Raw genomic sequence first — 20,224 nt, forward strand, 5'->3', positions numbered from 1 at the left:
AGGAAGCAAATTCAGGAAAACCCACTCACACCATTGTCATGGCAAAAACTGTGAATAATCTTTCACTTAAATCTGGAAATGGTCCTGGTCTCCCAGATATTTATTGTTTTAACAGGAAATTTCACCCAAATTAGGGGTACTTCCAGAATCAGGCTGTAACTCAGACACAACAGCATCTCTGCATCCCAGCGCTGTTGGCTCGAAGTCACGTGGCACCTCTCCCATCTGCAGCACGGGCTGTGGAAATTGTCTCCCCAGGGCTGGGTTACTGGGGAGCGCAGTAGCTCTGGTTGCATGTCAGCTGATGTTGCTAAGTGATGGCAAGGTAGGCACCTGCCATAGTGTTTACAAAATCCAAGTGCTTAAACAGAAGGAAATTAATAGCTTTATTTTCCACTAACTGCGTACAAGGTGTTTATTCACTCTGGTACTGACAGTATCAAACCTGTGCATCCCTTTTATTCCTGCTGGGATCTTCAGGGTTTTAAAGTTCCTGGAGTGGCAGCTGTGTATCCTGCCTGAGAACATGCTCTCCAAATGTATAATATTATATTACCCTACAACTGTGAGAGAGTCAGTGCAGTTGGATTGATTACAAAACCTTGAACTTTTAAAGAAAAAAATCCCCAAACCACTTTAAAATCAGCTAACAGAAAGGCAGAGAAGAGGTGGTATTTGTTTTGTTGGTTATAATGGCAAAATCTATGCAGTGTGGCCCTCCTTTTTTTTCTTAAACTATAGCCTGCATGTCCAAGAAGTGTTGCAGCATGGATTTATTTTTAATACATTTTTTGTGAAGGAAGGTGAAAATAAACCTAGGGTATCATTTGGTAACTACTCTGGGACTGTTACTAGGAAATATGAGAAGCAAGAGATTTTTCACTTCTATTTTTTCTACTTACAGATATTTAAAAAAAAAAAAAAGGTAAAGGTTTAATTGCCCACATGCCACAGGTGAGTCACGGGGGTTCTGCAAATCTGCTCAATCAAATATTTGTTCAAAATAATAGTCTCTCAAAGGGAGTTGCTGAGTGACTTTTTCAGTCCTGACTCACTGGATCTCCATTTTTTTAAATGAAGAGATTCCCAAGACACTTTAATTTTAAATCTCTGTTAAGCTCTTGATTAATAACAATAAGAGTGTTAGTTTGACAGTGTGTCGAGGCTTTGAGGGGTTCACATATCTGGTGTCTTTTTTCAGAAAAGGAGGGATAGTTGTTGTTTTTACTAGAATTGCACAGACCCAGATTTGGAACTAAAACAATCATCTGAGAAAGTGGATGCGTTGCAATAGATTGTCTCCACGTGAGGTGCAATTAGGAGTGTATCTCCCCATCTGCATGGTCTTCCCTTCATCCAGCACCTGTTTTGCTGCAGTGGGAGGGACGTGGATTTGCAGGAATGAAATCTGTATTGGCATCAGTGATTGCATCCTACTTCCTACTCCTCAGAAATGAATGCTTTTGAGTTTTGCACTTCTGTACAGCACAGATTGCAATTTGAATTCAGGCTTACAATTTGAACCTGTTTCCAGCAGGGATTTCTGACTCCAGAGGGGTTTTCTCCCCAGGTCAGATACCTGGGTTCTGTATAAAGAAGTGTTCTCTGTTCAGAGGCTTGACACTTCAGTTCTTTGCTTTGGCGGTCCCAGAGTATTGCTCAACTCTTGCAAAATACTGTGCCTTCAACACTGCTGTTATGACTGACCTCTTCATTCACTGAGTAATGAATGGAACAGAAAATTGTATTTCTTTGTTTTACTGAGTAATGAAAGAGAAAATTGTGCTTCCTTTACTGTATAATCCTTGCCAAAAATAGCACTTGACTATATTTTCTCTTGTTCTTTTTCTTTACTATTATTTTACTATATTAAATGCAATCTTTTTTTCCCCTTTGGGTTTCTTTCCATCTTTGTGTCCTGAAGCTTCAAACACCAAGTTTTGTGAGTCGTCATAAATGTTCTAAGACATCAAATTAAGTAGAAAATGGAGAATGAGTTCTCAAAAGGCTGTGAATGCTGCTGACGTCAATCTGAGATTGAAATAAGAAAGAAGATATAGCTGGCAGATCCTGTGAGCAAGACTGTAAGGGCACTTATGCTAATTCTGTTGTTGGAGCAGAAATTGTGTTTTTATAAATGAAGGCAGTAGTCCCAACTGAAGATTTAACAGACATTCATCTTAGTAACTAGATGATCTTGAGCTTTCATACTTTACACTGAAATTTGCCTTCAGCAGATTCAAATGAAATTGCTTGGGAGTGACTAAAATAAATGGCAGCATGCGTTCTGCTTTTTCAACTTGTAATATGATTCTGCTTTCCAGCCCTGCTGTTGCAGAATTCCTCCTTTGAAGTAGCGTTGCAAAGCATGCTGTTGTTTGATTTTTAATGAACAGAAGATTATGAACCCATGTAGAGAGATTTCTTGATTTTTCTATGGGAGAAAACTAAATATTCAGAGTAGCAAGAAGTCAAAAAAGTCAATAGGTCTGAAGAATTATTGTGATAAGGTCAAACATTTACCTTTCAGAAAACAGCTAGTAATACTGATTTTCAAGTTAAATGCATGCAGTTGGCATATCTGTATTGATTTGATGGTGCTGTTGAAGTTTCCTATAAGAGTGCAGAAAGTGACTAAAGGAAAGGGATGTTTTCCTCCTGGAAACCACAAGGAAGTCATTTGCTTATCAGTGCAGAATTCTTTTATGTGCATGCATGTTTTGGCCCTAACAAATAGGGCAGTTCAAAGATGACAGATAATTGCTATGCGTGTTGACTACTTTATCCTACCTCCTTTCAGACAGTCAGGGAAGCCTGCATCTAATTAAGTAATCTCCAGTGATCACTGAGTCTAGATGTGTTTTGACTGAAGGTATGTTTCCACTGGTGAAACAGGAATTGAAGATGTTCAGCCCTTTGTAAAAATCAATCTACAATTTTGTAGAGCATTTTACAGCACCAGATACAATAGTGTCACCTTTAGAGAGACCAAAATGAAGTGAGCCCAGAGGTATTGAAGGAGCAAGGTAATGTGATTGCTGGTTAACTAGACCAGGACAGCAAAGTGAATGCCTCAGGTGTTGGGTTATCTGTAGTGTTGTGCTCAGGTGCCTCTCCCATGCTGTGAGGAAGACCTTTCAACAGGTTTCAGTGGGAAGTCCGTTAACAGATTGGTGGCATAGCATGTACCTGTGCATGAAATACTGCAGTCAAGGCCAATATGAAAATAAACAAGAAACATTGCTTAAAATTTAGAGATTAAATACAGGCTGGATTTACCTGCAGGTAGGAACTCACTAGTTAAGTAATGAGGAGGGCCTGTCTAGCTGGCTGCTCGGTGCAAAATGAACTTTTGCTTTGAAGCTGAGAAGAGTGCAAGGGAAGAGGTGCTGGAGGTGCTGGCTCTTGAAGCCTTTGTGTGCTGTTCTGTGAATAGAAATGCCAAAGAGCAGCAGTCCCAGGAGCTGGTGCAGCTGTTGGGTGTGAGGGACACCAGAGCAAGCCTGGCTCAGGGGCTCACAGGCTCCTTCTGCAAGGGGGAGCAAATCCCATCAATTTATAGTCGTCCTTCTGCCACAGTTCCTTGGTTACCGTTGAAAGGGAGATGCAGGTAGTGATGGTAGATAATTTATCGGCCGGTGGGGTATGAGATAACTTGCCTGATGTATGTGATAATGGTGAATGTCTAAGTTTTCTGACCAGGAATGATCAGAGAGCATCTTTTTGTCACAGTATACGCTTCTACCAGTGAGGAAAGGACCTGTGAGGGGTGAAGTCTTTTATGTTACGCTCATAAGGTTAAGAAGGAATTTTAAATTGAGAGTAGCATGTCATAAAAAAAGATCGTGGAATTTGTCTGTTTCTATATGTTTGGCAAGAGAGGAGGAGTAGAGGTTTCAGTGTTTGTTGTACATGAAACAGCTTTGAAAAGGAAGTCTACCACAAATTGATTTATGGGTAACTGGCTTCTGAGTTAGGAAGATGCTTCCCCTGTTGGTAAAGTCTTACAGAATTGCACTTCACTGCAATTTTGCATCTTTTCCAGAAACATCCATTTCTGATCGCAGTTTGGATCAGAAGCTTGTTCTGTTCAGGACCAGGTTGCTGAAACACTTCAACTGCTGAACTGAGGAACTGCTGATCTGGTGGAACAGTGATTTCTCTACCCCCTGGTGAATGAGCACAGAGGCAGAAAAGCATTTCCGTTTCCTGAAGCTGCCTGTTGCTGGACAGATAGCATAAAAATGAGTATCTGCTGAATTGGTGCTTATCAGAATTCCTAAACAACTCTTCTGCCTCTGGCAGTGACACTCGATTATGTGTCTCATTCCTAAGCCTCTTAGAGGTTTAGCATTTATGAATCTCTTATAATACTGTTTGCTTGACACATTTAGTTAGGCATATGACAGTGATTGGTTGAGAGAAAAACAAGTCGTCTCATCGAGTCCAAATTAAGGCTTCTTGTAAGGAGAGTGGAGAGGCAAGCAAAGGCTTCCTGCTGTTTGAAATCAAGTTAGGACAGGGCTGTTAAAATAACTGAGGTGGATTTAATATAAAAACAGGCTATATGTCCACTTCCCAGCCAACTTCAGAGAGTTCTCTGCAGCGGGTTTTGTTAGCAATTGTGGCAGAGAGGCTGAGGGTGATGTGAACTACAGGGCGCTTGGTTCTCACCTGGTTACACTGGTAGTGTGTATCTTACACTTGATAATGATTCTGCAGCTACACTGTGGGATAAAAACCACACACAGATCTGCAAACAGCTGTCTGCCCTGTGTCTTCTGCAAGTGCAAGGTAGATGATTTAGTAGGATGGAGGCAAGTATAGTGCTGATTAGGGAGGCAGTTCCTGCAGCCCCGTGGCTGTGAGTGCTCAGGGCTGGTCCTCCTGGCCAGACCCTCCTCCTGGCCAGACCCACCTCCAGCAGCAGCTGGTGGAGGAGGCTCTGCTCAGGCTGTTACCTGTTCACAGTGGCTTCACGATGAAGGCCCTAAGCATTCTTGTAATACACATGGTGTTAAGAAGTAGTTGGTATTATAAGCAGGGACAGGCACACGTTGAAAACCTGACAGCAGCCAGATGTTTAACTAGGTAGAGTGATGACTCTAAATACCATCATATAAATCTTGCAAATGCTGCTGGTGCTGACACTCCAGATATGCCTTGTGAATTGTGATTTCTCAGAGGTCCTCTTTGATCAGTGTAAACTCCTGTCTTTAACCCTTCATTGGACCCAACAGAGACAGCACATGTTGTGATGCATCACTAATGACCAATTTCAGGAAGTCAGTTAATTGATCCTCTGGAGCTACACAAGGCTGGTTGAAAATAGTTACACAAATATTTTCTTAGTATCTTAATGGAAACTGACCCAGTGTTGCTCTTAGATGTAGCTGTGGAAAGAAGCTTTCTACAGCAGTTGCAGTCTTGCTTTGGTATACATTTCAGCCAGCATATGGTACACGTTTTAACTGAACACACGGAGAATTAATGTGATTTAAGTTGATTGATTTTGATAACTGACATGAGGATATGGTAATGAGAAACAATCCAGCATGTCTAAAAGACTGTTTCAATTTCTAGCACAGCTGATACATAAGGTTTGTATGACATGCATGAAACGTACAGGAAAAAGATGTGTTGGACTATTTTGATTTTTTTTTTTCCTCAGTGGTTACTCCTTGAGGAACAGGAGGAGATGCACTATTCTGATTGCAGCTTGACAGCACGTTCTTCTGTCAGTACAAATTAAGACATTGAATATGTCTAGCTAGGATAGATATATTTCTTTGCCTCCGAATTGGTAATAGCAGTAGCTGCAAAGAAGCATAACAAACAAACAAAACCTGCTAACCTGGCATCAATATGGAGTTTGGGGGGGCCGTGAGGTGTGTGCAAACCTCCAGTTGCTAGAGAGTAGCAGCCTTCAGCTGCCGTGCCTTATGGTGGAGGAAGAGGGTAACCCAGTATCATTTTTCAGCAAAACTTCTGCCTGTGGGTCAGGAGGTGGCATTGCAAAGGCGAAGTGCCAAAATAATCTCTTGTATCTAAAAAGTTTCAGAAAGAGGTGGTTCAAGTGCAGGACCAAACTCACACTAACAGTGTATGAGGTCTCGGCACCCAGCTCAAACCAAGGTCTTTGAAATTGGTCCTTTAGTTTTTAATTTACCAGAGTCTGTTCATTTTAGATGTTTGTGTACATGTTGCTTAGGGAGAAAAAGTGTAATATCACAGTGGAGACTTTAAAGAGAAAGCAGATTGTTGGATGCAACATCTCAAACCTGGGGCTAAACACTTTTTTGTGTGAGCGTTCAGTTGTAGGTAGAAAGCTTCCAGCTGTGTTGTGTGGGTATAAATCAGCAAAGATTTGAAGTGCTGTTCTTCCTAACGTAACTGAAAGCGATAACTCCTTCCTTGATGGAGCTCTTCCTTCTGTGCTCCCAGAAAATCGCATCAACTTATCTAGGCTGTGATCCCACAAATGCTGAATAAACATGCTCCACTCTAAATATACAAGTCAGAACAACCAGCTTCGCTGTTCTTAACCATATGAATTGAAATAAAAATCTTCCCAAATGGACAGTAAATTGGCATAGCAAGACAGCTGCTCTCCTTATGGGGTACTTTGCTGATGTCTAGGCACTACAGTGTTTTCCACCTAGCCAAGAATACCGACTTCATCAAGGAGGTAAAACCCTTATTTATATAAGAACATTAAGTGATAATCTACCATATAGTCATTGACAGCAACTGATCTGAGTGACTTATGCAAATAATCACTATAGACACAGGTGCTGCAGGAGGAGCAGAAAGAGTGGGATGTTTTACAGCTATCTATGCGCAATATCTTTGATAAAGCACTTGAATATTCACACTGCCTGTGCCAAGGTGAGCCATACAAATAACATATAAATAGACATGAGACTCCTCTATTGAGCATGGGCAGGAGGAAGGGAGCTCTGTTCCCTGCCCCCAGATCACTCAGTGGGGTCAGTCTTTGTACTTGGGCAGGAAACTATCCCCTGTGGAGAAGAAACTTGGAGGTAAGGCATGTTGGTGAATGCCCACAGATGGCAGAGCTGCAATTGCTTATGCCCAGGGCAGCTCCAATGTGAACATGGTGCTTCTTGTGCTGATGACAGCACAGTCAGCAGTAGTGCCAGAGTGAGGGTGCTCTGGGGACTCGAGATGAAACAAAAATGGAGTTCTCTTACCTTTAGACAATGTGGTGTGTTGGCACTCCTTTAAAGGAGTCAGCCCCGCTGACGTAGGAAGGGCTGCTCTGTAGCTAAGCGTGGTGTTCTCCTTGGGTACAGAACAATGCCACCTGACTCTTGTGCTTTCCCTGTGTGTTTTGCTCATGTGACGTGAGCATGGTTGCTAAGATCAGGAAGAGGTTTGCTGATATTTAATCTGTTCCTGTCAAGCAGCAGGGTGGTGTTTCCTCGTGGATGTAGCAGATCATAGCCTTGATATGCCCATGAGGCAGTTTGTATGTGATATTTGGAAAGTGTAGCTTGTCAGTTAATACCTGTGTTTATTCAGGTGGGTAAGGAGACAGGCAGTGATGGCTAATTAATTATTCTCTTAACATGAACCTGTGAAACCTGCTGTTTCTTGGTGGCCAAAACAATCTGTATTTCAATACAAATGAATAGTTACCTCCAGGCTGGTGTTTTTCTTTTTTTCTTGCGCATCAACTCTTCATTCCTTGAAACTGAATTCCTGTTTTACTTTAGGAAGTACATAAAGTTGTCCTGGACTCTGTCATGTGTGTGTCCATAGATGTCTGTCTGTCTCACACCCCAAACTTTGGTCTTCTCTGCAAGGACAGTTTGGGGTACAAGTAGGTCTAGGGAACTAGAAGTGGCCAGAAGTCATTGATGGAGGCAAGAAAGCAACTGTATAGCTTTCAAACATTTGCTATGGTAAAAGCTTTGTAGAGAGAGAAGGGTTCTTGATGGAGAGAAGATGAGAGAAGACATATCAGGAGTCCTGAAAGGTCCTGGCAATGTGCCCTTGTCTCCCTTGCTTTGATACTGTATGACATGCTTGCTTTCTCATTTCCCAAGCTGCCCCTCTAGTGCTGTCCGTCTGGAGTGACAGGAACAGCTTTGTAATTGGCAGGTTTTTGTCAGTTTTGAGCAAGTGAATAAACAGTAGATCAACTGCTAATCTCTGCTGAGATCAGACAAACCCAGAAAACTCCAGCTTCCACAGCAGCATACCCAAGAGCAAAATCTGATTTAGATGCTTTGTCTGAAGTTACCTTGGAAAACTGCATCCAGAAATTATTTCATTTTCAAATTGTGGAAACAATAATGAATTATGAATAGCAACCTGGTGACTCCTTTGAACAAAGAAATTATGAAAAAAATCCTGTGCTGGTTATTGCAGCTTCCCACAGAAAAGGACGAATGAGTTTACAGTGGAGAAAGTACAGCTCAGTGTTGTCTTTAAAGTATTCAGTTTTGTGTTGAAAACATGAAGCTGGAAGGAACAATGGTACTATGGTAACTTGTCATCTTTTTAGTCTTTCTTACAAGATTGTAAAACTGTTTACCATGGCAATATCAAGTTAATATAGCACATTCTTTCTGAATTTCTTGTTTTTCCTTCTATTATAATGGTGTGTTTGAAAACTCTCTGATGCTATATGCTGCTATTGAAGCTTTGCAATGCCGTCAGTAAAACAAAGATGCTAATTATGAGCATTTTTACTACATGCCTAATTGATTTTTTTCCTTCACTTGTTCATTTTCTTTGTTTTAACAATCCTATTAACACCTGAGAATTCTGACCTAAGCACAGTCTAATTGAGACATGATGTGAAGCCTGTAATTGAGTTTCTGTTTTCATTAGATAATTTCATTAATTGTATTTCCATCATTTGTTCCTGAAATATGAGTGATGTCTGAGAAACAGCTTTTCAGTAACCACATGGATGTAGAGGTGGTGACAACTCTGCTTCTCCAGAGTGTGGTTATAATTCTTAGAGCAGTCTGTGCACTGATCTGCATTACCATGCTATGAAATTGTTCAACATTCAGACTGTCACAAGTTGCCAGAATGGAAAAGCTCCAGGAGGGTGCTGCACATTCCACAAGTGTATATCTCAAGGCATAAAATCCTGACCTGAGTCTTCCTGGTGCAAACAGAGCACAAACAAAATTAATCTTCAACTTTTGAATGTCTTAAGCTTTACCAGATTTTTTCCCAACACTGAGGGTGCTAAGCTGGCCAAACTCCTGGGCTTCCACAGAAGAAATTCTACACAAAGATTTTAAAAAAAACCAAACAAGGAAACAAAAGAACCCAGCAACTAAAAAAACCCCATGACAAACCACCAGCAGAAGCAGAGGCAGGCAGAAAGTGCAGTTATCTAAACGTGGCTTCATAATGTTTTGAATCAGTTATTTTGTTGCTGAAGTCATGCACCCTTAGTGTTAAAAGGTCTTTAGCTCATTGGCAAGTCTAATTCTGCTCACTTATGTCTTATGCTTTGCTCCAAAGTTTGCTTTTGTACCCTTTCAGTCAAGAGGAGTCATTTTTGACTGGAGTGGGATCAAGAATGAGCCCTGAGAGCCTTCTGTCTCTGTCATAGAAAACAACTTTCATTCCTCAAAACAGCAACTTGTTGTACCTTCTCCAAACAAATCTCATAGCTACACATGAAAGTATAGGAGCTCAATCTGCCCAGAGGTTCAGGAAGCTGGTTTAATTTGATACATATTGGTGAAAACACATACTGCAATATAACAGTACAAATCCATTCCCTAGCTGGGAAGTGTTTCTAAGAGTGTGATGGTAACAGAGTATGGAATTGCCCTTTGCTGAACTGAGCCAATGGTCCAGAGAGTCTGATGTCAATTCTCTGCTTGCAGACAGTCTGGGTGATGGGTGATTTAGGAAGCAGCATAATGCTTCTGCATGAACAACTTGTGCTTGTATTGTGCCTGACACTATGATAGCTTCAATTATGGACTTGTTGATAGACCTGTCCTTGCTCGGGGTGGTGTGGTGCAGTTTCCCTATTTTATGAAGCTATATTAATGTAAAATTGATAGAATATAATGAGGAATGATGTCCCCCATATTTTTTTCCATCAGTAAAATATCACATGTGTTTAGTGTTTGGTACAAATATGATATCATGCTGTCCCTGTTGCACACAGGATTTTCATTCACTTTAAATAATATGGTCTGGAGCTGTCATCAACAGCTCTTTTTACAGCCTTCTTTCCCTGGTTTGAGGTCTGCTATGTGTGTTGAGAAACAGATCACACAGAATGCTGTACCTTCTTTTCCTCCTACCTAGAAACTTAAGTTTCTGCATCTCTGTGTCTGCAGGATTCTTCACCGAGGCCATCAGATGTAGGCAGGAATTTACAATTCATCAGGGCTTATTTTATATCAAAGTTCAGTTGCCAAATGGCATCTCCCCCAAATCTGAGCAAAACTGCATGGTCCTGATAAGTGTGCTTGAGACCCTGACCAACGTCCCACTGGTGTGAATGGCTGGGGACAGATGAACATGGAGGCATGCAGCAACATAGCTGCTCTCCATCAGAAGAGCAGGTAAACACACCATGTGGGACACCAGCAGTCCCTGTAGCACAGTCTTCACAGCACCATAGATCTGCCCCCATGAAAGTAATTCTGTTGCCTTCGGTAGAAGCTTGCTCAAATCTTGTAAAAAGTGTAAGCCATGTAGCAAACCTCCTTCATAGCTGTGTTTCCTGCTAGAATGGTAATTATTTGAGCCTTACCACTTGGGTACCTGTGCACATAGCCTGGCAGCAAGTTGGGTTTCTAATATTCTATTGCATTTATGCCTCATATTGCTTGATAAATCACTAGAAACATGGTAGAGTTCACCACCAGTATGTATGTTGTCAATATTCATCCTTTATATTGATCGGCTTCAACTGTTTGAGATTCACACTAGTGGGAACATCCATTAATGCTCATTTTCCAGCTGATTATACTCAGAGACACTGTAAGGTGAGCCCAGCAGCATCTGTCCAACCTCAATTTGGGCCAGGATTTCTCACTGAAATCCCAATCATCTGATGTGCTGACATGATATTCTCATTAGCATCAGAGTTGTGGATCTGCTGCAGAATGTGCTGTGATTGACCAAGCTGTAGTCTGCTTGCTAAATCTGTTTGAAATGAATTCTGGCTGCTTGGGGCCTCTTTCAATGACCTGGTCTTCAAAGAAACTTTTTTCCCCTTTAGATAGGGCTTCCTTCCCTCTGTTCACTGAGGAGCAGTTCTTGACAGGTAGGGACTGGCTGGGAGAGGATTTGAACTGTGTTAAAAGTTTGACTGTCAGATAAATTAGTTATCTGTCCTTCCTTTTGTATGATGCCAACAACACTTTTAACAGCTGGGAAATTGTTCTGAAAAGGTAAATATGACAGTGTGCTTTTCATCAGTAAGATTTGAGCAGCTATTTTGTCGGCTGGCCAAAGGCTCAGAAGCAGTATAAATGACCTGGACAGATCAGGGAGGAGATGTGATGGTGCAGTGATTAGTACACAGCAGAAATACCAAACAGTGAAACATCTGACATGTATGTTGAGAAGTATTTGCTCATGACCCTCTTTCCAAATTGGAAAGGAGGAGATGGCATCGCCACAAAGATGGGTGAACTTCAAGCAGTGTGCTAAAGGACCACACACCAAGAAACCCATTGGCAATGTCACCAGATAACATCCCCAAAGAGAGCTCACAGCTGCTTCCTGTCCTGCCTCAGGAGTGCAGTACAGCCATCTGCAGCTGCTGCACAATGAAATTCTGAGTTTAACATCTGGACTGCCTGCTTATAGTAGAAAATATTATGGTAAATGGTAGCAGATTATTTTCTTTGTCTTGTTCATCATCATGCGTGTACCGTTGCGGTTGACAAAGAACTTCAATTCTAAGCCTCTATTTTAAGATGCTTACGACTACTCCAAAATAGCTGTCCTTTAGCTGAAAGTCTTCCTTTCTATTCTCAGCAGAGAAGTGGGTTTGCTTGGAAAGTTTCAAATTCCATTTGATTGTTTTTTTTACAGTTTTGTGAATTTAAACAAAACCCTCTTCATGTCACCAATGAAGAACTCTCTCAGATATATTTATTGCATTGCTTTTCAAAGTATGTGAACATTTCCATCAAATCTAAAGTTATGAGCTGGAGGAATCTGTGTTATTGCTCATTCCAGCATTTGGAAAATGTATTTCGAACTCTACTGAAGTGAGATTCATACCTTTTTGTTTATTTATCTTCTGATTTATGAGCTTCAGATTATTCTTGGGTTTTGTTGTCTTTAAGCTTTCGTTCTACCATCTTGAAATCTTGAACCGTAAATGTCTTTATATTTTTGTTTAATGCTCACCTAGATTCAGCAGTGGGGATTTTTTCCTAATTTGGGAGATAATAAATTGCCTCATCAACTCTTAATTTCAATCCACTCTTGAAACATTAGGGTTTAAAAACCTTAAAAGAATATTTTAATTTTTTTCTTTACTGACGTGTGGTTCTTAATATAACTTTTGCTTGGTTATTTTCTTTTTGTCTTGCTGCTGCCCTTCAATTCAAAGCACGTGTTCTTGCCTCGTGGTTGTAATTTGATTTGGTATTTTAAACTTAGAAATACCATAAACACCTTCCCAGAATTTCTGAGCACTTTGTCTTAAAAGTAGTGCCTTGACATAACATCTCTGTGGTGTTCTTGTGAAGTACGAGGCTCGGATTTAGCCCTAATCCACTACTAAATAAACTGAAATCTTCCCTTGGTAAGAACAAGCTCTAGGAGTGATGCTCATAGCACAGGACTGAGTTTTCTTACAATTAGGAGTACTAACAGGTCTTCCAGGCACAAAGTCATTGAGCTTTGGATGTAAATATTTGCTTTGTAACTGAGTTAACTGAAGGTCTTGCCAAGAGTCGAGCAGCCGTAGTCAGGGCTGGGTACCACCGTGATGCTGCCAGGGGACCAGAGCTGTGCAGATGCTGCCCAGCCTTGCACAGAGCCTGCTCCACGCAGACCTGAGCAGCCCCTCTCGCTGCCTGGCTCTCTCGCTGGTTACCATGACATTTGATCACCTAGAAATAGGCTCCAGGAAGTCTGGGTCTTGTTCTGCTGCTGGGAGCTGGGATTTGCTCTGTTTGGCTTTGTGTGTTTGAGGGGGAGGAGGCCGATAGCACTATAATGCTAATTCCCTTCACCTGTCCTTCCTTTCCAGATGAGAGAACCAGAATTTAGACAGATTTGTACCACGGATCATTCAACTTCTTCCTCACAGATTTTGTATTTGTTCTTTTGGCAGTCAATTCATAATGTATTGAGAGTTTCCTTTCTGCTTTACCTCCCCATGGGTTAGCAGGCTGTGGTTACGACCCACACGGTGGGCGCTGGACTGGACTGTCTATCCCCAGGACCGCTTTGGATGTCTGCACTTGCTCAGTCACAGTAGTGCAGTGCTGCTTCTGAAGTACTCTGGCTGTGATTAATTTATCCACTTCTCAACAACCCTAGCTAATTAATAATCCTTATAGTGGCTAATGTTGCTCAGACATCTGTGCGTTATACAGCTGTTCTTACAGTGGTTGATTAACAGAATTAAAGGACATATGGGGGACAATTAAAAAGATCTAGCAAAACTGGCAAAACACTCTTGTTTAGCAATGCATTCAGTGCCTAAAATGTTTCTTATTCTAGGATCTCGGCCTCTTAAATATTATTTTATCATAGCAGTGATGTTTTTATCACTTGCCCACAGTGGATGGGCTTTCAAATGCATCCTATCTCTTGAACTTTGCTCTTTATTTGCAGCTAGAGAAGTGGAAGTTAGAAATAGGCAGGTGGTGTGTATGCTACATATTTTTATTACTGCCATTTCTTTATTTTTCTATCAAGGTAACTGGATTAGGAGGAATCAAAACGTATCAGACTGATCTTCATAGTAACTCTAAATAATGAAAAATAAGACTTTTCAATTCTATAAGATTTAAGAAATGTGCACGGTGAACTTAATCTTTGTGTGTACATCTTCATGTGATTTCTCTTTTGCAACCACTGTCTTTGTTGGAGTATTTAAACCTATAAAACGATGAGAAGAGCAGATAAAGTTCATAAGCAAGTAGCTCTGTTTCAGTCCTCCTTACATTTTGACAGATCAGGAAGAGCAACTGCTGCTAATCTTCACTACAATCTCAAGGCACCTGGGAAAACCAAAATCATTTCTTTAATGTCTTAGTAGGTCATAGTAGTAGGTGTGTTAATCACAGTACCTTGGCCTGATTCCAGTTTGGAAAGAACATTCTGCTGAGCAAATGCACCCCACTGCATTTCAGCAATTTTGTCTGTTACAGTGTGGAACTGCTGAGCAAAGTTAAAGACCTGGGGTTTCCCAACCCCCAGAAATGTTTTAATGGTGGGTAAGGTCAACCTGCACTAACTTTTCTTCCTTGCCCATCAACTTAGTTTACAAAAGTACTTTAAAAAGAAAAGGAAATGCCATGTCTCACCTAAAGGGACTCTGAGTCATTGAGTTATGGGGGACAGCTTCTAAAGTGTCCTTGTGTCTGGAAAGGCTGAGGCCTCTGACTGACTAGATGCTGATGAGTTCTTGTACGTTGTGCATGTGTTAAAAGTCTCCTTTCATAAAACTTCCATCTCCCCGGTGGGAGCAGGGAGTGTAGGAATGTTCGAGAAAACAGGCTGGTAGGATCTTCAGTATAGGTAGGCAAAATACAATGGGAGAAGGGAAGCTTCTGCAACCAGTATTGAAGTTATCCAAGGATTCTGGTTTTACTGCCTCTAAAGAGTTGAAGAAAGCCATATGTTTAAATGGGGGAATGTTTAAATAGCTTAAAAGTTTAGAAAACACTTTGCAAGGATAGAGCCTTTTATCAAAAAGGGCAGAGGTTTTGTGGTTTGGGTTTTCTTTTAAATGAAGAAATGTTTTGCTGCATATTGCTAATGCTGCTCTGATGAAACTGGCTCTCAAGGTACCTAAATGTGCCTGAGTGGGTTCCAGTGACTCTTGGGCAATGGGAGCACTCAATAACAAAAGAGGAAAAAACCCTTAATACAATCTGTTGAACTGGACCATTTTAATCAGAGCTGAGCTCTGAAGGAACCAGGTGTTATTTTGCTCCTGGCAGCAATTGAAACTTCACAGGCTTTTCATGACATCACGTCTTTTCCATGTCTTAACCAGTGACTCATCTTGCTTGCCTGTTTGTTCCTATTTCTAGCTGCCAGCAGGAACAGTAAGCTCAATGTTAGCATTCTCTTATTAATGGCACATACTAATCTGCCCAAGGTCACCCTCTTCACTCGGGCTTGCAGTTCTCAGGCTAGTTTTTCCCCTCCCCTTCTTTCTTGACATGACTTTTGTTTAGCTGATTCTTGGTGGCTTCTACTCAAAAGTCCACTTTTGCAAAAGAAATCTGTGTACATTAACGAAACATGCAGGAGCTGCAGTCACAGAGCAGAGCACTTCTGCACTGAGCACTGGGCAAACAAGGCAGCCAAGGAGGTCTCAGCCCCTGAGAGCACCCAGTCTGAAACGCACGTGCTGACACAAGAGTAGTGGAGCTGGAACATACCAGCCTCCCTGCAGTAGTTTTGGTCAATAATATAATGACCAAAACCACAAAAATTGCTGGAGGTTGTAAGAAATTTAACACTTCACATTGCAACGGTCCAGAAAGGTAAGGAAATGCTGCTCTGAGCAGGTAGCTAGGTCCTGTGAGGAAGGCAGAACAGGACAGCAGTGGAGAAAGCTGCATGAATAGCTTGAGAGATCTGCCTGGAGGTGGGAAGAGAGTGGGCTGGGACCGAGGTTATGGATGGCAGAATGGCACTTGCTGTTCACTAAAGACACCAGCATAGCTCCATGTGAGTGTGAACGTTTCCTCATCCATGCAGAAAGGAGAGCAAACAGGTGCTGGATGTAAAGGGACTGGGTATCACTGAGCCCCAGGCTGGCCTGTAGCAGGACAAACAGCACTCTGCCTTCTGGATGGGCTTTTTATTTCTTGCTTGTTCAGGTTACCTGTCATGTAGAGAACCAGAGCTGAGGTGGCCAGTCTTGCTGAGAAATGAGCTGTGTTTGCAGGGAGTCAGATGCTTCCTGACACTTTGATGTCTAACAACTTGCTGCCCTTTTAACCAGAGGGCCGTGAAGTTGATTATCCTGTCTCCAAGGCTGGCCAAACTCTGAACAAGGTAAAAAAAGCTATAGTGTAGGTGTCATGATGTGACACTGAACAACAGGGAAAGGTCTCTCCTTCACCACGGCTGATGAAGCCCTGAAATTGTGGTTGATTCTGGTTATTAGGATTGACATAGCCTCTGTTCTGACTGAGCATCCTAAGCGAGGGTGAAGCTAAGTACCTGCATCTTGTAACTGTTGCAAACCATCTGGACAACAGGTGACTCTTCCGCATTATTCTTCTTTTTTAAAAAACCCCACAAAATCAAACTATAATCCTTAAAAAAAAAAAAAAAAAAGGTTTGTTTCTTTAGAGGCTGATTGTCACATACACTGCTGGAATAGTCACAGTGCCAAGGGGATTAAATCCACTACAGGTGAGAAGTTTCAGTGACATTTTATTTGGAACAAAGAATTTGTGGCTGGAAATCTTCACTAGAAGAGCAGTGGTTCAGAATCAGGGACTCTGATTTTTCAGAACTGCAGTGAAGAGCATCTGTCATGATTTAAAAGCTCAAATATGTTTCCTCTGTTAAGTACCTTGATGTTTCTACTGAGACAGCCAAGGAAATTTAAGAAAAGCTGTTTGTGGCCCTATTGTGAATATTTAGGTGATGGATCTTGTGGGTAGAGGGCACCTATGCATAACGTAAATGCATTCAATTCTTTTTCTCCTCTGGTAAACACTGATTTTTCATTGCTCATTAATGTGAAACCTTCACATTTTTGTTTCAAGCTACCAACTAATGGTCTTGTGGGGTTTTTAATTGTTTGTTATCAAGGACAGGCGCATATGTAAGCTACAGAAGAACACAGTTGTTAGCACATTAGTGTAAATATACCTCACAGAGACCCTTCCGTGCTTGGTTACGGTGAAGCTTTCTGATTCCTCGTCAGGGACAGCCAAACAGGCTTCTGGATGCTGAGGGCTCAGGCTATTCTTCCTAGGCATTTGGTTAGACTGTTAATTAGAGCTACACTGGGTTTCTGCTGATCTTTGCCTGTGCCTCATCTACTTGTCTTCTTAATGAGTTTGTGGTCTACCTGGAAATCTTGCAAACAACTCTGGGGGGAGGGAGGAAGCAATCTGCGTCAGTTATTTTCCCCTTCATTAGATAAACGTTTTGCACATAAAACCCTGCAATGCCTAATTACCTAAGGTTTGTGGTGTTTTAAATGGATGGAAGGTACTGCAAATGCTGAAGAAACTGAGCTCTGATTTTGCAGTTTGTTTTATTTATGTTGTTGAAGTGTCTGGGGAGGGGTGGGGAGTGTTCACAGGAGCTAGCATAAAACATGGTGTGAGTCAAGAAAATTAAGCCAGTTTATAGCTGTCTAAGAAGCTAATATAACCTGAGGAAAAAGAACCACTTCAGGGTGATATTACAAAGATTAAAATGGATTTGGAGAAATGCAACTAAAAACCTTTAAAGAGGAGATGACATGCTCTGTACCTGTACAGTGAAACAGAGCGAGGGATCCGTCAGTGACTCAGAGAGATGAATCACATCTCCGCGTCGCACCACACAGCTACCAGGGCAAGGTTGTTAAGAAACTTTCCTTACCATGAAATACAGGATGACTTCCCCCCAATCCCCTCTGATAACTAGACAAGACAGGCATCTAAGTGTATACTAATTATATGTAAATTACCCTCCAAATGAGGTAAGTGTCGTGTCCACCAGAGAACAGGTTATGACTAAGCCAGTGCATGCAGCCCTTTGGGATTCCATACCTCCTGTAGCCACCTTCCTGTCTCTCACTAACATACAAACCAGGGCCCACCCCCATAGATGGGGGCTTGCAGGCAGAATACTCAAATCCGTGAACCACAGTTATTAAAAAATCCCAGAGCACAGTTTGTCTTTAATACAGATGAACTCCATGGGATGACCCCAGTTCCTCACTGAGCTGAGGCACTGGGAAGGTACCAGGGCAGGCTTTGGAAGCCACCTTCAGAGTCTCATGCTTCCCAGGGCAGCCTGGACATACGTCCTCAGAGCTAACTCCTTGCTCTGAGCCACTGTCAAATTTAATTTCTTTCCAAATTATTCTGCATGTAGCTAGACAACGTGTCTTGCAATTGCTCACTCATGCCCTAAGCCAAAATAAGTGCTAAACATGAAGCAGAAAATGGAAGGTGAGATTTGGGAGTAGAAGAACCTGGCAATGCAGGTGTAAAACAATAATGCTGTGAGGCTAAGTGAAGAAGCCCAACTTCTTATGGATTTGCTTCATTTTGTTGGCTTCAGGATCTGAGGAGTTACTACTGGCCCTCGGGGTGTTTAAGGGAAGGTTGGATGAGGTACTTAGGGACATGGTTTAGTAAGTAATATAGGTGGTAGGGGGGACAGTTGAACTAGATGATCTTGGAGGTCATTGCCAACTTTAATGATTCTAATACCAATTTAGGTTTTTCTCCTTATGACACCTTTTTTTTTTCCTCAGCTATGCTTATGGGTTTTTTTTCACTTTACCAACTCTTTTCATTGTATTTGTAAGAACATACTTTTCAGAGCTTTTCCTTAGTCAAATTTGATCAAAATTCAGTGATGTTAAAATGGGCATCTACACATATATATGTGCACATGTGCAGACTGCATAATGCAACCAGCATATGTTTCTGAATAATGATACTATTGCTGCTGAGACCTTCTCCACTTGAAGAATTACAGTTAGGATCTGGTTGGCACTGCTGGTTTATCAGTGTCAGTGACAGTGAGAGTGCTCTGTGACGGATATATTGATGGCAGGAGAAGAAATGGTCAGTCAGATGGCAGGGTGTAGTTCACCTCGTTCTGGTACTTGTCAGGAGGACTATTTCTCATCCAGCATGCAATGTCTCACCCTGTTCAGCCAATGGACTACCCTGTCTTCCAATAAATGCACAGGTTTAAGGGAAAAATCCCTTCTTTTTCCTGAGGATTGGTAGAGATACAGCAAGATTCCTGCTGCATAATCTCTCCACTGAGAAATCTGTAGTGTGTTAGAGCTGTGGATAGTCTCATGGTAGTGCAATAGGCAGAGCCTTTTAAGCAAGCTGCAGGGAGCTTATTTACCAGTGCTTTCCTACAGAGAACCTCTGTGATATTCTGGGGCAGAACAACAGGCCATCATTGATGTTTTCCCCTCTCACAGATTGGCTAGCATGTGTTTTCCTGGGGTGGGGATAACACTGTGCCTTGCATGCAGCAATGCCAAAGCTGTGTGTACAGGAATGATGGGCAGGAGGATTTTAAAGCTGAACAGTTTTCTACCCACTGCACTTTTTGTGTTTTCTGGGATTGTGATGATGTGCTTGCTGTGTCTGATAAGAAACTGGCCCTATACTCCTGCAAGAGCACTCTATGTGGGTTTATTTTATTCTTCCAACTACCTGTATGATTGATAAGTCCCTTAGGGACTTTTTCTCTAGAGAAGAGAAACTTTAATCACATTTTAAATCAGTGGCAATGGTAAATGCTTCCTTAAGTGTGGGTTTTGAAGTTCTAAAGGACCATTCATTTCAGAACTGCTAATCCATACAAGTAACTAGCAGTCAACACCTTATGCTGAACATGCACTGTGAAGGTAAGGAAGGGCATTTGCCTCCCTGCAGCTGTTGCACCAAGTTGCCATTTGTCAAAGGATGGATGAAATGTGTTTGTTCAAATGATAGATACCTCCTGAATGAGAGAGAAGTTAAGCACATGGCTTCTCTCCTTGGTTCAGCAGGCAGGTCCTGAGGGAATGGTCAGCTGCAGAACTGATGATCTGATGTAGAAATATTCCTCAGTTTAAGAGCAGGCACCCAAAATGTGAGGAATAAATGTTTGCATCCAACAGATGGTAGTTGACATGTTTTCCAGCTGTCACAAGTCACTTGAAATTCGTCTGTTGTGTATGCCAGAGTTTCACCTTTGTGCTGCCAGGCTGAACATAAAAATGACAGCAGCAGGTAGAGAGATTCTACAGCGATCTGTGGAGAATTAAGCTGAACCAACAGAGGAGGGTTAGTAAATCTTGAATTAGTAT

At 41.7% G+C, this 20,224-nt stretch overlaps 1 protein-coding gene across 1 annotated transcript in view; it reads left to right on the plus strand.

Moving 5' to 3' along the window:
• Positions 1-20,224, plus strand: part of RAB3B (RAB3B, member RAS oncogene family) — a gene marked incomplete at both ends in the record, with an annotated part of 48,819 nt that overhangs the window by 16,700 nt on the left and 11,895 nt on the right. The gene's annotated exons all lie outside the window — the stretch shown is intronic.

Source organism: Gallinula chloropus, assembly GCF_964237585.1.
Source record: "Gallinula chloropus genome assembly, chromosome: 6".
Lineage (NCBI taxonomy): Eukaryota > Metazoa > Chordata > Aves > Gruiformes > Rallidae > Gallinula > Gallinula chloropus.